Below are 20,323 nucleotides of genomic sequence, written 5' to 3' on the forward strand. Positions count from 1 at the left end.
CCTATGAGCAAACTGATCTCTTTGATGTTCACTGTTCCTATGCCTTTAGAAAAAACATACATATACTGACCACTAACTTAATAAAAGCGCACTCAGATTTACACTCTCTCTTGAAGTGTGTCTGTTTGTCATTTCTTTAACCGAATCCCTGACCACCCTGCGCAGTCTCTCAACCCTGAGACGGCCTCATCGTCTACTGCTGTGCTGGTCCGCGGCAGCTTTCAGGTTCAGTGTGGCAACTGTAGTAGCTGACAATGATGGATCCCCTGCCTACCCGCATTTCATGGATGCAGAGTTCTGTCCCCAGTACTGAGCAAAGTAGCTTATAGTGTTAGGGGGAAAGGATGTCCTGAGCAAACTCCATACAGGCTTTGTGGATGCCACCCCCACTCCATCAAGACACTGGGAACTACAAATCCCATGATCCCCAAAGGGAAGTTGCGAGCACCTAAAGGCAAAGTTAAGCAGCCATTTTCTCTGTTTGTAAATAAAACCAGCCATGTTAATGAGGTCTCCAGTACTTGGCTGATGCTCTTGGTCAGGTAGGTTTGGTCTCGGCGGGTCATTTGGGATTCCAGGTCGGCAGAATGGGTAGGACACATTTAAGACTTTATCTCCCTCTTCTCTCCCTGAGTTGTACATTTCCTCATTCCCCTTCCCTTGTAAATAAACCTTTTCTTAACCTTTTGTGTGTGCCTGCAGTGTAAGTTCCTTTTAAGCACGCGGGTGAGGACCCACGGCAGGCAACCCATTTTAGAGTGGCGTTGCCCTATAACAGCTTGGCGCCCAGCGTGGTTTCCAAGTTACACCTGTGGTTGACCAGTCCAAAGTAACTCCTTGCGTTGGTCACCTTAAATGCACTAGTTCTGCAGGACACTGGAAAAAGTCTTTGTCCCAGGTCTTGAACAGTTTTTTCCCCTTGCATACGGCTCTGTCTGGTCTTTCAACCATGAGCTTAAGCAATCTCATCCCTAGCTTAAGTTCTTTCAGTTTTATTTTGGCCTTGACTTTAAGTAGTCTTTTTCTGGTAAACATAACTACCAGCCTTATAAACAAATAATTTGGTGAAACAGGGGCTATGGCACATGATTTTGTTTTTATGTACTTATGTGGTTGGCTTGCAAGCCATCCCTGCTTTGCAATCTGTGCTTCTGGCTGTTTTTCTGATAGTGTGTGTGAAATACCATTGGCTACATTGTTGCTTCACTGAGAGCTAGATGCTGCACTCCACCTATTGAGACCCTGCAGCAACAAATTCAGGCTCTCAATTTAGCTGTGCAGAGTATGAGGGAAGAAAACAGTGCAGTTCTTTATAGTGTGCAAGACCAGATACAGGCTGCCCTCCAAAAACTGGATTCGGGGGTGGGTTAGGCTAATGGCGCAGAGAAGGAGTAAACCTTCCTCTTCCCATGAAGACTTCAGGAGGGCAGAATTAGAAGAGGAGGATTATCATTTGTTGCATTCCTTAAAGAAACCAGGACAGAATCCTTCTCAGTGTAGCAATGTTTCCCCTGTACAGATTCCTGAGGCTTCACAGCCCCCATAGCCCCCAATGCCCTCTAGGGAAGAAACAAAAACAGCACCTCCTCCCTACACTAGAAGCAGCACCCACTTTGGCAGGGCACCCACTTTGGCAGGGAGGGTCACCCCGAGGCAGGACAGTTTCCTCTCAGGCAGATGCCAATTGATGGCTTGAATGAACATGGGCGACCTGCTGGGTACTTTTGGTCACACCATCCCTTTAGCACTGCAGACCTCCTAAATTGGAGGAGCTCTGCCCCTTCATACCAGCAGGTTCCTACGAGGACGGCAAACTTGTTTGCCGATATCTTCCTCTCCCACCGCCCTAACTGGGCAGATACACAGTCTATGCTTCAACTTTGCTGACCCTGGACGAGCAGAGAATGGTATTCAGGAAAGCCAGGGAGGAGGCTGACCATCTCCACCAACAGGGTGGAGAGTCCCCAGAGCCAGAGATGGTTGTCCTAATGGTAGATTCCAAATGGGACCCCAACAATGGAGTAATGGCGACATTAGAACTGTATAAAAAATGTTTATTGGTAGGCCTACAGCAGGGAATCCCCAAACAAAAAAAATTTAGCAAAATATTACAACCTGAACAGGGAGCTAATGAGGATCCATCAGAGTTCCTTGAAAGAATTATTCAGATGTACACCAACCACACGGACATAAACCCAGATACCCCAGAAAATGCTTGTCTGATCACCATGGTGTTCATTACACATAGTTCCCCAGACACAAGGAAAAAGTTAGCAAAGGTGGACAGCGTCACAGAGATAAGTCTGTCCCAGGTAGTGAACTTAACATTTCGGGTTTATAATAGAGAGGACAGGAGACCGAAACCTGCGACAGTTTTCATACAAAGAAAGCACAGGACAGAGTTTCAGGGAAACAGTAATGGACTGAGATGTGAACCCAGGAGAAAACCCATGAGCAGTGAATCCTTAGGGAGAAATCAGTGTGCTCACTGCAGCGAAGAGGGACATTGGAAGTACAGTTGTCCCAGATTACAGGTGAGCAGCAGACAAAATAATTACAGAAGACTGAGGACACCACGACATGACAATTCACGCAGGGGTTACTGGGTAGAATATAGACAGAGTACAAGGAACCTGGAGCCAAGGAGAGAAGAAAGAAAACAAATGGTAGCACAGAGTTGAGGTTCAGATGAAGACAGAAGGGAATATGGACCAAATACAAGAAATCAAGAGCCCAGTACAGAGAAAAGGAGACAAATGATAGTTCATAGAGATGGTTCAGATGAAGAATAGGGGTACCCAGGGGCTCCACTTGATCTAAAGAAGCCCATTAGAATAACCCCCTCGGAGCCCTGGGTAACACTCACTGTGGGGGACCGTCTGATTGATTTCTTAGTGGACACTGGAGTGACATACTCAGTTTTAAATTCCAGATGAACTAAAATGAGCAAAGAGACTATACCAGTCACTGGGATTACAGGAAGGCCATAACACAAAGCCTTCCTACAACCTTTGGAGTTCTGGCTGGGCACCACACAGCTCCAGCACATCTTCCTATATATGGAAGAAAATCCAGTCCCACTGCTTGGCCATGACCTTTTAAGTAAGCTTAATGCACGAATTATGTTCTCACCCAAAAATCAGAGGCTTCACCTACAGGTACCTCAAGAGCATGCTCTGTGGTTCCAGATGTTACTTACTCAAGATGTTCCACCAAAAGGTGAAGTTTTACTTTCAGAAATTGTTGAACGAGTAAGTAAATGGGGTGATGTATGTGGGGTGATGGGACCCCAGGACGTGCGAAAAATGCAGAGCCTGTAAAGATAGAAGTGATAGAGGGGAGCAAAACCCCGAGGAGAAGCAATACCCCTTAAAGGAGGAGACCTTGAGGGGAATTGAGCCAGTATTGAAAAGGTTCCTTCAATCTGGACTCATTCAGCCCTGTCGCTCACCGTACAACACTCTGATTTTGCCAGTGAAGAAACCCCATACAGGCGAGTACCATTTTGTCCAAGATTTAAGGGCTACTAATGACATTGTTCAGGATTTACATCCCACTGTGCCTAATCCCTATACCTTATTAACAGCCATACCTGGTGACCTCGGGTGGTTTTTGGTATTAGACCTTAAGGACGCCTTTTTCTGTATCCCAATAGATGTCCAGGATCAACTGCTATTTGCCTTTGCATGGCAAGACCCTAAGTCCAAGAGCACTCTCCAGTATTGCTGGACTGTGCTTCTGCAGGGGTTTAAGAACTCCCCAACTATTTTTGGGGAAATACTAGCCAGGGATCTCAGGAAGGTTCAATTAACCAGGGCATCTTATTACAAAATGTAGATGATTTATTGATTGCAAGTCCAGACTATGAATCTTTTTTTTTTTTCCCCAAGACTATGAATCTTGTCTGGAAAATACCATAGTGGTACTGAACCACCTGTCAGAATGTGGCTACAAGGTGTTACCTAACAAGGCACAGATATGTAAAGAAAGGGTAACATATTTGGGGCTTGAAATTAAGAAAGGCAAATGGAGCCTGATGATGGAAAGAAAACAGGTAATTTCAGCTCTTAAATTCCCCAGCAACTGGTGACAGTTGCACAGATTTTTGGGTATGGCTGGGTTTTACAGGATTTGGATTCCTAACTTTGGACTAATAACAAAACCCTTATATGATGCTCTCAAAGACCTGGACTCTGAACCTTTGTCTTGGACTCCAGAATGTCAAAAAGCCTTTGATGAAATAAAAGTAAAGTTGATCTCAGCACCAGCATTAGGACTTCCAGATCTTAGGAAGCCATTCAGGCTTTACGTACATGAGAGGACAGGGGGTTGGCCTAGGAGTGCTAATCCAATTGTTGGGGCCAGAAATGCAGCCTGTTGCATATCTGTCCAAACAATTGGACCACACCACTAAGGGATGGCCTCCATGTTTGCATGCTGTAGCTGCCACTTGTGACCTCCTACACTAGGCAGAGTAGTTTACCTTGGGTCAGCCTATCACTGTGTGTGTGTCACATCAGGTCTTGACATTGCTGGAGCAGAAGGGTGGACTCTGGTTGACCGCTGGGCGAATAGGAAACTATCAGGCAGCTTTGTTAGACAATCCTAATGTGAAACTGCAGGTGTCCAATTCCCTAAATCCAGCCACACTGCTTCCAAGCAATGCAGATGGACCTGAGAATGCCACTTTAATCCATAACTCTTTAGAAACTATTGACACAGTGTATGCCAGCTGACTGGATCTGACTGACCAGCCTCTGCCTCTGATCCAGACTGGGAACTATTAACAGATGGCAGCAGCTTCATGGAGCAAGGCCATCAATGTGTGGAATACACAGTGGTGGTGTTCCAGAACACCGTAGAAGCCAAAGCTATTCCGGCAGGTACATCAGCACAGAAAGCTGAATTAATAGCCCTGACCCATGCCTTGGAACTCTAAAATGGTAAAAGTCAATATATTTGCAACTCATCATGATTCTCCACATGCACGGGGCCATTTGGAAGCAGCAAAGACTCCTTACCTCCAGTAACAAGGACGTCAAATACTCATTAGAAATCCTGGCCTTGCTAAAGGCAGTAGCTTTACCATCAGCTGTTGCCATGGTCCATTGTCCTGGCCACCAAAAGGGTGGATCTGACATGGCAAAGGGCAACAGGTGGCTAAGGCTGCTACCCGTTGTGCTCTCCAGGGTGCACTGCTCCCTCTTGTGGACCTGACTCAGTATGCTCCTGAATACACTGAGTGGGATAAGGAGAGGGCTTGTGCATGGGGGTTTACTAAGTTTGACCCCAGCACTACTTGGAGAGTAAACTCCCATGGGATGATACTCCTCCCGGAGGCCCTGGTATATACAGTGTTAAAACATCTGCAAGAAGGTGGCGTGCAGACCTCTCCTGCCGCCCGCTGCTCCCCTCAGCAGTGTACTTCAGTTCTTCTGCCTGCTCTGCTCCCCGCTCTGGCTCTGGTGAATTCTCTCACCCTCCCGTGCTTCTGACTGTACCCAGTGCTTGTATAAATAAATAAATAAACAAATCTTTAAAAAAAAAAAAACATCTGCAAGAAGGATCACACTATGGGAGAGATGCCTTATTAGAAACAGTGTGCCCGTATTTGAAGGTCCCATATTTACATAAAATAGTACAACCGATCACCCAAGGTTGTCAAATATGTGCCAGAAATAACACCAAGACTGACTCACACCCTAAAGATGTTGGGGTTCAATATCAAGGCAAGTGCCCTTTTGAGGATTGGCAAGTGGACTTTACACAAATGCCTAGAACAACAGGCAATTTCAAATACCCACTGGTTTTTGTGGACACGTTCTCAGGATGGGTGGAAGCATTTCCCACAAAGATGGAAAAAGCTTCTGAGGTTGCAAAACAGCTGCTGAAGGAGATGATCCCTCACTTTGGGTTGCCTGACTCCATCTAGAGTGATAATGGGCAGGCATTTGTTTCTGACATTACTTGTGCAGTCAGCAGTACATTAGAGATCAACTGGAAAGTGCATGCTGCATGGAGACCACAGTCTTCTGGACAAACTGAAAAGAAGAACCACTCCTTAAAATAAACCTTGGCAAAACTGTGCCAAGAAATACAACTGCGTTGGGACCAGGTACTATCCCTTGCTCTCCTCCAGATAAGAGTGGCACCTAGAAGTGGGCTACAATAAAGCCCCTTTGAAATTGTGTTCAGAAGACCCCTCCAGGCCTCAGTTCTGAAAGCCAGTCCAGAAATAGCACAAGATTGCTGGATCACACAATATGTGAAACATACCCAGGAGATTCTGTTAGTAATCCACAACTTTGCAACCTCGAGGATCTCTATGCCTCCTGATCAACATTACATCCCTTCAGACCTGGAGGTCTTACTGAAGACTTGTCAGAGTGGGGATGCCCAAAACCAACTGTCACAAAAATGGACTGGTCCATGTGATGTTTTGCTGAGTACATATACTTCTTTAAAACTTGCAGGCATAAAACCCTGGGTACATCATTCCAGAGTTAAGAAAGCCCCAGAAGGAACTGACCCAGAGACAAAGTCCCATTGGTCTTGTGAACCCATTGAGGACTTGAAATATTTATTTAAGAAAAAGACAAAAACTTGAATGCAACTGACTTCTCCAGTTATTGTTACAGGATACCCAAGGATTCAGTTTTCTGAAGAAACCCTGAGATGACTGACATGCTCTAACCAATATTTTTCCTTTCAAAGTTTAGGAGATGTGAAATAATATCTAGGATCATATATACTGGCAGTATTGTTTTTACACAGAAAGGCTTTCGATCTTGATTTTGGTATTTCCTTTTAACTTCATTTTGGCCTGTGAATGAAACTGCAGTTGTATAAGATATCCCATAGGTGATAAATGGTAACTAAAGAGCTCTTTGTGTCTACATGTCCTTTCCTTGTGTCCTTGTCTTGGCCTCTAGTGGTTGGCAAATTGGTATACATGGTGCCTATAGACACTGGGGAAAAAAATTAAAGATTATGGTTTGATTGTCAACATTGTAATACTGAACTAAGCTGGTGCCTTCGTAGAGATTGAATATTGTTGTTTCTGCTGTTTTCTGATAATTATGGTAAAGCTTCCCCGAAATCTAAATTGAAGGAAAAATTTGGTAGTGTCATTTGGTTGATAGAAGGAAATTTTGTGGAACCTCAGTAGAGCTCCTGAGACACTCCACAAAATTTCTCCCTTTCCTCCTGGGAAAAGCATTAGGTGAATTTGTCCTATTTGGCTTTCCTAGTAAAGTAAACTAGAAGGGTAGCACTGTCACTTGGGAAAAGGGTAAACCTTTGGCATGTACAGAAGTGCTAACATTGGTTTTCTAAAACATGTATACAACCTCTCAAGACCTGATATGTATGTAAATTGTCAATGTTGATTGTTGTCTTATAATATTGTATACTTCAATGGTTTGGTATCTACAGAAATTGTTTCTGGAGAAAATAGGGGGGAAAGGCCGCAACAGATTCCTATTAATAGAACTGTTGAGAGTAAAAATTTCCTCCAAAGGACTGACTAGATCTGGTGGTACACCTAATTTTTTTTTTTACTAAGTTTTCTTCCACATAACACTGGTAACTTTTTTTGCACTTTGTTCTGAATCCACAAAGTTTTCTTGTTTTGAGTGACCAGTATCTGCGGCAATGTTGCATTTTTCTTTCCAGCAAAGCTAACTTGTGTTTGCATTTTCTCTCCCCTTAATACCAACACTGCATAAAAATAGTGGTAGTAATTTTTTTACTACTTATCTCAGAGTCTGTTTTTGCAATAACTTCTGTAGGGATTTTGTCTGCCTAAACTAGAAAAATTGGACATGAGTGTCATTGTGTGGCTTTGATTGGAATCTTTCAGGAAGATGAAACAGAGCTGAACCAAGAAGAGGAGAACCTGCTGCTTTGTCCGTAGGCTCCAGAGACCCCCACAGGAGGTGAGGAAGCTGCCTCCATGGGCAGGACTGGACAACCCAGTAAACGAAAAAGTTCTGGTACCCTCAAGAAGAGGAAAGCCCAGGTGGAGTCTGGTGAGACCAACTTTGTTCTTGAAGCCTACATGGACCGGATGTCAACAGTTCGCTCTGATCCTATATGGAGTATTCCAACAAAACCAGCTAAAATTGCTGTTTTGTTATTCTACCCTGTGATTTTATGCAAAAAATAGGTAAGGTGGTTTAAAAGTAATTTAGTTTGCAAACTTGTTATGCTGTTGAAACAATTTGGGATCAAAGTTGAACAAATTTTAAGATTTTTTTCCCTGTGATTTGATATCTTTGCAGTTTTGCTTTGGCTAATGCCTCCAGATTTTTTTTTTTTTTTTTTTTTTTTTTTTTTTGGCTTGGACTGATAAACTATTTTCCAGGAATGGAAGACTTTTGCTTTCCACAATGGATAATACCTGGAGGTACTGGTTTTCTTTCAAACTGGAACCCTGAGAAAAATTTTCATCTGAGGCTGTACCCCAGCATCCATACATTTGATCTTCATCACCATGGAAATTGTGGCAAAAAGTGAAAGGGGGGAATTGTTAGGGGGAAAGGATGTCCTGAGCAAACTCCATATAGGTTCTGTGGATGCCACCCCCACTCCATCAAGACACTGGGAACTACAAATCCCATGATCCCATCCCCAAAGGGAACTTGAAACTGCTGTTACCTGCACCCCAGAGATGGGCTAGAGCCGGTTTACACCAGGCCTGATAAGCAGCGATGATGAAAGAACAACCAGTTCTGAGAGAAAAACAACTTCAGGTGAAAAGCAACTTCCGACTGTGCATTCTTCACCTCCTGCCAAGGCCAAACCCTGCCCTATAAAAGCTTACCCTTATCCCCCAAGGGCGTGACTTCTCTGACCTCTTTGGGGGTGGTGAACCTCTCCGCAGGGTACAAATAAAGTTCCTCCCTGTCAGAAACTTGGCCTGTCTCTCCTTCTCTTTGCCATGCCAATCCTTTCACAAACAACATGAGAGAAGAAAGAGAAATAAGGAATACAATCCCATTTAAATTCACACCAAAAAGAATGAAATACCTGGGAATAAATTTACGAAGGAGTTGAAGGACCTATATATTAAAAATTGTAAAAAGCTCTATTAAAGGAAATAGAAATGTAGGGTAAATGGTTTTTCAGGCTTTTCTGCCCTCCCACCATTAGGATTGCCCTGCCTGATGGGGCACCTGCAGTTGTTACATTGTTATAAGCTGACTTGTTTACTTCTGTGGGTCATGGAAGCGGTATTGAGATAGTCACCAAGAGAAGCAGAAGCAGAGAGGCAGGAGAGAGAAGGGGAGAAAGAAGTCAGAGTAGCCAGAGTAAAGATTTGTGGGGGGCTTGGAGGCCTTCCTGGCCCCCTGGCCCCCTGATACCCCTGCCTGCCATGTACCTGGTTGCTGCAATGCATGTGAAGCTCAATAAAAGCCTGTTAAAGCCACCAAAGGCTCCAAGACTCTCCTTTACCTGCCCTGTCTGCTTGGATCCTAGAAAACCTGCTCTGTGCTCATCCTGCCCCTACAAGAAGACACATAGAAATGGAAAGGTACCTCTTGCTTATGGATCAGGAGAATAAACATCATTAAAATGGCCATGTTACTTAAAGCAATTTACAGACGCAATACAACACCTACAAAATACCAACGACTTTTTTTCAAGAAATTAGAAAATTTATATGGAACCAAAAAGGACCTGGATAGCTAAAAGAACCCCCAGAAAACGGAAAAATGGAGTATCACACTTTTTGACTTCAAACTTTATTAGACAACAACAGTAATCAGTATGATACTGGAACAAAAACAGAAACTCAGGGGCCTCCCTTGTGGCGCAAGAGGTTAAGATGCAACTTATGAGGCTGTCAGCAACTACTGCAGCACAAGTTCAATCCCCCAGCTGGCCAGGGAGCAACCCACATGGCAGAGCAGACCTCTCCTGACTTCACTGTTCCCCTTAGCAGTGTATTTTGGTCAATCTGCCTGTTCTGTTCCCCACTCTGTCTCTGGTGAATCCTCTCATCCCCCACACCTCTGGCCTGTACCCCAGCTCTTGTATGCATAAATAAATAAATCTTTAAAAAAAAAAAACCCTAGAAACTCAGAATAATGGAACTGAATTGAAAGCCGTGAGATATATCCATACAAATATAGGCAGTTAATCTGGAGCGACAGTCATACAATGGAGAAAAGACAGTCTCTTTAATAAATGATGATAAATGATGTTGGGAACATGGATAGCCACTTGGAAAAACAAAAAACAAACAAACAAAAAAAACCAAGACCCATACTTAACCCTATACACACAAATAAATTCAAAATGGATTGGAGCTGGATATATATGAATATATATATATATGTGTGTGTGTGTGTCTGTATACACACACACACACACACAAACCAAAACAAAGTATTTGAAAGAAAACAAAGGGGACACACTACAAGATATCCACGACAAAGTTTTATGTAGGGACCCAAAACTAATGGCACTGGAAACAAAAGCAAAAAAAAAAACAAAAAACATACAAACAAAAAAACAAGCAGGACAACTTCAAACTTAAATGCTTCTGTGCCTCAAAAGAAACCATCACAAAGAAGGGAACTCACAGAATGGAAAAAAAAATACTCGTACACTATACATCTGACAAGTGACTACTCTCCAAAATGTATAAATTTCTTGTGCAAGCCCACCAATGAAAAAAAAGCCCACCAATAAAAAATAAGCAATTGACCTAAAGAGAGACTTTTCTAAAGAAGCTATTCAGATGGAATACATGAGAAATTATTCAACATCACCTATTATAAGGGAAATGAAAATTAAAAATCACCTCACTCCTGTGAGAATGGCCCATATTGAGAAAGCAGCACCAAATGTGGGCCATAGAGGTGGAGATAAAGGAACACTCATCTCCACTGTTGATGGGGATAAAAGATGGTGCAGACCTTGTGGAAAATGGTATGTAGATTTCTTTTTTTTTTTTAATTTGATTTTTTTTAAGATTTATTTATTTATTTATACAAGCATTGGGTACAGTCAGAAGCGCGGGAGGGCGAGAGAATTCACCAGAGCCAGAGCGGGGAGCAGAACAGGCAGAAGGACCGAAATACACTACTGAGGGGAGTAGCGGGCGGCAGGAGAGGTCTGCGCGCCATGCGGGACCCTCCTCCGGTGGCCGGGGAGCAGCTGGGGATCGAACTGGCGCCGCAGAGGCCGCGGGCAGCTTTGCAACCCAGCGCTCAACAGCTGCGCCACCGGGGAGGCCCAGAAAATGGTATGTAGATTTCTTGAGAAAATAAAAGTAGAAATTTTGTACAACCCAGCAATACCTCTATTAGGTATTTATCCAAAATATATGAGGACTCTAAATACAAACAGATTTACAAGTATACAAGTATTAGGAGTGTCTACAAGTATGTATAGAGCACTGTCCGCAATTGCCAAGTAATCGAACCAAACTAAGTGACCTTCAACAGATGAATGGATGAAGAAAATTGTGGAACTGTGAAAAAGATGAAGCAGTGGTATTTCAGATTAAATGGATGGATCTTGAGGTGATTATATTAAATGAAGTAAGTCAAAAAGTGAGAGATATCAGATGGTCTCACTCAACTGTAGAATACGAATAACAAAAACACATACAAAAAGAAAATGCAGTAGGAATGAATCTTGAATTCAGCAAAAGAATATAATGGCTGGGCCTCCCCGGTGGCGCAGCGGTTGAGCGCTGGGTTGCGAAACTGCGCACGGCCTCTGCGGCGCCGGTTCGATCCCCGGCTGCTCCCCGGCCACCGGAGGAGGGTCCCACATGGCGCGCAGACCTCTCCTGCCGCCCGCTGCTCCCCTCAGCAGTGTACTTCGGTCCTTCTGCCTGCTCTGCTCCCCGCTCTGGCTCTGGTGAATTCTCTCACCCTCCCGCACTTCTGACTGTACCCAGTGCATGTATAAACAAAACAAACAAACCAGCAAACAAATAAATAAAGCATGCCTCTATTAAAAAATAAAAAAATAAAAAAAAAAAAGAATATAATGGCTGACAGAGGTAACAGTAGAGATGGATAAAGGGATGAGGGAGACAGATGGAGTATTAGCATGGGTGATTTGCTACAAGATTAGTGGAATATGTGCACATATGGAATAGCAAAAATATAACCCCAACTACTAAAAAAAAATAGTACGAGCCAGTAAAAGATGTTTGGTATTGGCAGATTAGGGAATAGTATTGACAGATTAGGGTAACCTTGCTGCCTGCTCTTTTCATAGCAAAACTTTGCTTGTGCTGATTCCTGTTCCTGTAACTCTGCTATTTAAGAGCAGGAGCTGCCAAAACAAACCACAGACTTTTCTGTTCATCCATACTGTCAAATGAGACTGGGTGTTTCCCACTACAACCCACGGACCTGGGAACTTTGTTGCAGCAGCAGATGTAAGGGTGGCAGCAGCAGAGGCGCTCAGGGCTCCTGGTGAACTTTCTGCCTCTCTTTCATATCTCTTGTGTTTCACTCTCTGATACAGCAACTCTTTAAAGAGTACCATAAGCTGGACAACTTCAACTCTTTCACAAGGTAAAATCACCCATTCTCACATCACTCAAAATAACCTACCTACTAACTGGGGAAACTCAGCCTTGGCAATGCCTTCTCTCTAAACAGGTTCTAGTTAAGATATGCACCTAGGACCACAGTCAGAAAGGACCTGTTCTCATACTCCTATTTCAAGGTACTGAAAATTACCAAAACTGCCAGCTTAGTCACTGTAAATAGGGCCCATTCTTGGTCAGGACAAAAATGCAACCCAGGGCAGCATGCAGAGCTCAAGGAGGAGCTCCCAGCAAGCAGCAGCATCAGCTCACAGAGCAGGAGCATCCAGGCTTCTATTCAACTAGTCCTGATTAAAAGCACCAGTGGAAAAGGAGGGATGAGCCTTAGGGTTTCAGTCTGCAAGCATCGTATACATTGGACTACTCATTACAAGAATAAACACGGGTAAGAAATATAGGCATTTGCACTGACTAATTTTTTTTTTTAATAGAGGCATGTTTTATTTATTTATTTATTTATTTGCTTGTTTGTTTGTTTATACATGCACTGGGTACAGTCAGAAGCGCGGGAGGGTGAGAGAATTCACCAGAGCCAGAGCGGGGAGCAGAGCAGGCAGAAGGACCGAAGTACACTGCTGAGGGGAGCAGCGGGCGGCAGGAGAGGTCTGCGCGCCATGTGGGACCCTCCTCCGGTGGCCGGGGAGCAGCCGGGGATCGAACCGGCGCGGCAGAGGCCGCGGGCAACTTCGCAATCCAGCGCTCAACCGCTGCGCCACCGGGGAAGCCCTGCACTGACTAATTTTCTATATGTTGAAACACTAATGTTATTATCAAGAAGTAATCAAAGGCCTCCCCGGTGGCGCAGCGGTTGAACACTGGGTTGCGAAGCTGCCCGCAGCCTCTGCAGCGCCGGTTCGATCCCCGGCTGCTCCCCAGCCACCGGAGGAGGGTCCCACATGGCGCGCAGCCCTCTCCTGCCGCCCGCTGCTCCCCTCAGCAGTGTAACTCGGTCCTTCTGCCTGCTCTGCTCCCCACTCTGGCTCTGGTGAATTCTCTCACCCTCCCACGCTTCTGACTGTACCCAGTGCATGTATAAACCAACCAACCAAACAAACAAAGAAATAAATAAAACATGCCTCTATAAAAAAAATAATAATAATAATAAAAAAAGAAGTAATCAAAACTGATTTGGGGAAGGTATAGCTTCTCAGGAGTGGAGCAGAATATGGAGGCAGGGATTTTTTTTTTTAATTTTATTATTTATGCATATAAGAACTGGGGTGTAAGTCAGAGGTGCAGGGGGGTGGGGTGACAGGATTCACCAGAGAGAGTGGGGAGTAGAACAGGTGGAGCTACTGAATACATTGCTGAGGGGGGCAGCGGGCGAGATAGGAGAGGTCTGCTGTGCAATGATTCCCTGGTGGGGGAATCAAACTCATGCTGCAGTGGCTGGCCTCTGGCCTGTACCCCAGCTCTTGTACAGAAACAAATAAATCTTTTTAAAAAATATTTACTTATGCATACAAGAACTGGGGTGTAGGTAAGAGGTGGGGGGGAGGTGAGAAGATTCACCAGAGACAGAGCAGGGAGCAGAACAGGTGGATCTACTGAGATACACTGCTGAAGGGAGCAGCAGGCGAGAATTTCCATCCTGGAGAGGTCTGCTGCACCATGTGGGTCACCTCCCTGGCCAGCCAGGGAGGGCCAGGGAATCCAACTCATGCTCAGTGGCTGGTGATAGCTTGATAGCACTGTCTTTAACCCCTGTGCCACCAGGCAGGCTCCCCAGGGATCTTCTTAAGTTAGCTTCCCAGAAGAAATTGTTTAAACCTTCCAATATATATTTACTTAAAATTAAGAAATTGAGATGAACCATATTTTCTCATGGCTAACATTCATTTTGAAAAAAAAACTTTCGCTTTATACATTTACTTCTACTCCTCTACGTAGAAAACCATACTAGATTTGATGATTTTTCACTAAGAGATGTAAAGCTAGGAAAAATGAAATAATCCACAATTTATAAACCAATCATTTCCTAAATGAAAGGAATAGAGAAATTCATTTGTTCCTCCACCTGGGATGTTTTAAAAAAATGGGTTCAATATCTGTAAAACATCAGGGGTTTGTAATTAAGCTGTAAATACCCTAGCACTGCACAGATTAATGGGCTTTGAGGTTTTCTTTTATGAATGAAAAAAAAAATCAATTGATTTTTTCCCTTACATCCATTAAATCACGCATTCATTTCCCTTAGAAATGATACATTAATTTTATGCAAAGTTTCCAGACTCTGGTAAATATAGAAACCAAGCTGAAACTAAAAAAGAACCTGAGAATTTAAATACACTCATCACATATCTGATCAAAATAGAACATTCTACTTCTACTTAGTTCTGATATTTTCTTTCCTTACTTACACTCTGTAAATCAATTTACATATTGTATTATTATATTAAAAGGCACCAGCTACTAGAAACTAGAATGAAAAAGTTCCAAAATTCAGGCCTACCTGGTGGCATAGGCGGTTGAGCACAGGGCTGGGAAGCTGTCTGCAGCTTCTGCAGTGCAGGTTTGATCCTGGCCAGCCACAGAGATACCCACATGGCACGGCAGACCTCTCCTGTCTCGCCCGCTGCTCCCCTCGGCAGTGTATATCAGTCAGTCTGCCTGTTCTGTTCCCTGCTCTGTCTCTTGTGAATCCTCTCACACTCCTGCATATCTGGCCTGTACCCCAGTTCTTGTATGCATGAATAAACAAAATCTTTTTAAAAAAAGAGAAAAGAAAAAGTTCCAATATGCAATGGAGAAAGGAAGCCAAAGGAATGAAACCCAAACATCAGAATGAAATTAAAGAAACTATTTCCCTACAGTTAAAAGGAAAATGAACATCAAAAATTGAAAATGTCATACAGGATACAACACAGAAGTATGGGTAAGGGGACAGATGTTGGAGTCAAACAGGACACATTCCTGGCACATGCATTTCTTCACCAACCCAGAAACTCTTTGAATCCTACCTTTAAGGGTTTGATGCAGATTTTACTACATGGAGAAAAATTAACTCAGCTCCAGTCCTTCTCTTCTCCCACAGGTTGGGAGCTAGTGCTGAGCGCTCCAAGCCTCTGCTCAAGGCTTGGTGTTTCTGGTGTCGAATTCCCATCCTGAAGCATCTAGGAGATGGCCAAGTATCACCTCATTAAAAACAAAAGATTCTCTTGGGCCTCCCCTGGTGGCGCAGGTGGTTGAGCGCAGTGCTGTGAAGCTGTCCACAGCCTCTGCAGCTCCAGTTCCATCCCGGCCAGCCAGCGAGGGCCCTACATGGCGCGGCAGACCTTTCCTGTCTCGCCCGCTGCTCCCCTTGTTAGGGGGAAAAGGATGTCCTAAAGTTAATTCCATACAGGCTTTGTGGGCTCCACCCCCACCCCAGGCCAAAGCCAAAGACACTGGGAACTCCAAATCCCATCACCACCAAAGGGAAGGTGGCTGGGACCTGAGGGTGGGGTTAAGCAGCCAGGTTGGTATAAAGCCAGACACGTGGGCTTTGGAGGGGTCCCCCATTTTGGCTCTCCACCAGCTCGCAGCGTCCGGCCAGCTCTGAGAGTGCTTTTTGGGTTTCCAGGTCGGCGGATCGGGTAGGACGCATTAAAGACTTTATTTCTGTATTTTCTCCCTGAGTTGTACATTTTCCTTATTTCCTTTTCCCTTGTAAATAAACCTTTTATTAACCTTTTGTGTGTGCCTGTAGTGGAGTATTATTAAGTCCCTTTTAAGCGCGCGGGTGAGGACCCACAGCCAGGCAACCCCTGCTGCTCCATAACAATTTTACTTTTATAATTGTTCGATGGGACTTTCCCCTACTTTGGTAGTACTACATTACCCTCCTTTGCCTCATTGCCCCACTTTGCCACTCAGAGGTCTGAAGCTACCACAAGCTACTGGGCACCTCTCTCTGCCTCTTGTGATTACCAGCCTTTCCCTGTCAGCTTTCTGCTCCCTCAAGCACCCAGCCTCAGTCTGTTATCTTATACCAGCCCTTGCCAGACAGCTTGCTGCCAGCTCTTGCAGGCCAGCTCCCTAGCCAGCTAGTTCTCCCTCATGTGGGCATTGGCCAGCTGAGGCTACTCCAGCAACAGGGGTTCTGGTCCCCTATGTCCCAAGCCTTTTCCCCACTCGTGGAGGTGTTTCTTAGGCACTGTGAGAGGACAAAACTCAAGTTTATTCAAAATGCAAGGTGGGTGAGCTGCCTGACTGGGATGGCACCTGGGAGTGTGGTTTTACCATACTGATGGATGTCTAAGGAGAAGTTGGCGTCCTGGAGAGAGTCGAAGGGGCAGAAGACACACCTCCACCTCCAGGCAGCCCATCTTAGTGAAGGAGGGGGTGGCTAGTAGGCAAAGGCTGACAGCCACAGAGAGCTGGCAGGCAGGAACTCATCTACAGAGCTGAAGGCATGACTGGCAGCTACAGGAGAGGTGTGGGGAAGAACAGCACCTGAGGTGGCTTCATACCTCTGAGTGACAAAAGTGGGCGATGATGAGGCTAAGTAGGGCAGTGGAAAAGTACCCCAAAGTAGAAAAAAGACCCTGGAAGTTTTCAAGAGCAGTAGAATCCTCTGAAGAACTATAAAAAGGGAACCTACCTTACTCAGTAACGGGTTCCTCCCTTGGACCCCCTCCTGCTGGCAGGAGTCTTTCTTTGCAATAAACCTGAGCTTGCTAGTCTTCAGTCAGGTGTCGGTGAATACATTCGCTAGAACACAAAAACCCAGCCTATCGGCAACATCTCTAGCAATGAATATGGGACTGGCATGTCCCTGTGGAATTCCTTTCTGACTTTATTGTCAGTCTCTGTGTCTCCTGAAAAGAAACTGCGACTTTGGGTAAGCCTGATTTCTACAAAGTTGTTACCCTGAGTGCTCTGTGAACTGGACTAGGTGACACTAAGACTTTCCAAACCTCTTTCAGGTTGCTGCTCAGTCTGTTAGTAGGAGGTCACTACCTGACCCACCTTCCGTCAAAACTCCCCTCCCCAACCGACTTTTCTTTGTGGCTGCTTCATCCTGTGGCCTCACTGTAGAAGGACAGCTTTACTGGCTATACCGCTGCTTGTCACACTTATCATCATGAGAAACAGATCCGGTCACTGTTTAGATATCAGGCTAAGGTATGTGTCCTCTCCCTTGAGAATCCAGTTCCTATTTTGGTTTGGCAGGTTTTTCATGACTCTGCATCCTCCCCATTGGTCCTTAAGACATTGAGAGTTTTCTTCCATTCTCCACCATCTCCCCTACCAGACAATCTGTTAGTTCTGGCTGGGTCTGTCCAACTACCAAAACTCCACCCTTACCATGACCCCATTCAGGGACGTGGCTTGACCCTTTGTTTGGCAACCATCATGAAACTAGAAAAGCCCCCAAACTCTCCTCAATTGTGGGTTGGGATATGCATAACTTTTGGGGTCCTGGCCTCCTACGTATGGTCATCTTGCCAATTGGCTCTGTTGCTCTTGAAGGAATGGGATTGGAGACATGATCAAGTTTGAGATCCTCTCTTACACTTCTTTCAGGCCACAAAATTTACCTTTTGGGGACCCCATCTCCCATTGTTAAAAGAAATTGCTCTACGGAGCATCCTCCACTGGCCCATCACATAATTCGGACACTCATGCTCATGCTCGAGTGAGTTGCTCTTCTCTAGACTTTCCCTCACATTACCACTACTGCCTGACTAGCCAGCCGGGACACTGATGGGACTGGGTCTGTGGCTGTGATAGACTTTATCCTGTTCCCATTGAGGGTTGAAAGGGGAGTTGAGACTGACAAGGGGGTGGAGTGAAGACTGATGCCTAGGAGATGCCCAGGATTGGTCTCCAACTGGGCCGAGACAAATGCCTAGTAGAGACCTAGGGTCAGTCTCCATGGAGAGTTGGGTGAGACCTAGTCCGCTTTAAGGGACGCCTATTGGGACTTGCTCATGCCTGTTGATTCTCTTTCTTTCTTCTTTCTGTCCAGATGGGTACAACTCAAACTAAGGTGGAGGGAGTCTGGCCTCTTTCTTGCATATTGACCAATTTGGGGCACCTTCGACCCTTTGCTGAGGAGATCTTGCCTCCTGTTCTACTTTTGATGAGTGTGGCCCCAGTATCATCTTGTGGATGGGGAGGCATGGCCACTGGAAAGGTCCCATCGTTGCAATACTGTATTCCAATACTATATTCCAATTAGAACTTTTCTGTAAAAGAGAGGGAACGTGGGTGGTTCCCCTATTTCAACTCTTCTTTGCACTAAGAGCTATCTCTTGCCTCACCTTTGCCAGACTTGTTCCCTTCGGATTTCCCTGGTGATAGTGAAACCTCCTTCAGCTCCTGTTCTAGGTCTGTCCCCTGTCATATACCCCCTTATCCTGGGCCACCCCATGTCAAGTCTCAGACTCTTGCTCCCCCTGTCTCTGTACCTCCTGGCCCATCTTCCATACTCATGGTCCAGGAGGTCCCCAGTGGGGCTTTGGTCTATACTCCTTTGCGGCGGTGCCCCCTCTCACGGCAGAACTCAAGTGAACACAATCTAGTCCTTGATGTTCGGCACCGTCAAGGTACCGAGCACACGGGAGGCACACTCCAAACCCCGAGAAGATTACCCCAAGAAGATTGCTGCTGATCGTCGTCATAGTTACATTAAGTTTGTTCGCTTTGTTGCCCAGCAGAATAAGTAATCCATTAGCTGTTCACCTCCTGACTCTAAGAATCTACATGGTAAAAGAATTATAGCTGAATTTCCTTCTATTAACTCTTCTGACTATGAATTACTTATTTCTAATTCTCTTAATAATTCTAATCTTCCTTGCTTCATGATATTAATATATATAGATGAAACTCATACATCGGAGAGTACACAAGGTATTAATAATTATAAAAACAATTGCAGAAAGTAGCTAGAAACATTCCTCCCGATAGTCAAGACCTCACTTAGAAATGTTTATCATTGTTAGAAAATGTCCATGACAACCACTTCAAGGTGGTCCTGTAAAGAATGTAGTTAAATATAAAATCCCAGTGATGAACTGACGTCATCTACCTACATGGTAAGAGAAAAGTTAATATTAAAGAAAAGAGAATTAAGTGGAGCACACTAAATCACTGAAACAATATGAATAGGTTAAGGTCACCATGGAGTTCATATTCATTACTTTGTCAGGGAAACCAAGGCACTGGAAAAGGAACAAGTAAAACAAGTTCAGAAATAATCTAGTGATGTTTGTACCTCATGTATGATTAATCACATATGTTTAGTTTCTTGTGATCTAAAAAACTGTACTTTGTCCTTTGTCATGGAACACTGCTCACATCTCTTATGAAAAATAAGACAATATATCTTTCATGTCATTATTATTCTTTTGTAGAAAAAACATTGTATGTAATCTAATGCTGCTTGAGAATGTATAAAAATGCATAATGATTTGAGCACATTACAGTCAGGTATTCACTCCTGAAGTGTGTCTGTCTGTCATTTATGCGCCGAATCCTTGACCACCATGCTCAGCTTCTCATCCCTGAGTCTGCCCTGCTAATCTACCACTGCGCTGGTCCGCGGCACTCCTTTTTCACTTTCCCACCTCCAGCAGGTAAAAATCAATCTGGGAATGTACTCAGAGAATGCTGATTGATATGTAGAGGTATTTTCTAACTTGACTATGACGGTAGTTTTAGACTGGAAGGATGTTATGTTACTACTGACTCAAACTATGTCGTCCAGAGACAGGGAGAGAGTGTTGACGGCAGCTATCCAGGAGGGGGCTACGTGGT

This window comes from Talpa europaea, assembly GCF_964194135.1.
Source record: "Talpa europaea genome assembly, chromosome: 12".
Taxonomy (NCBI): Eukaryota; Metazoa; Chordata; class Mammalia; order Eulipotyphla; family Talpidae; genus Talpa; species Talpa europaea.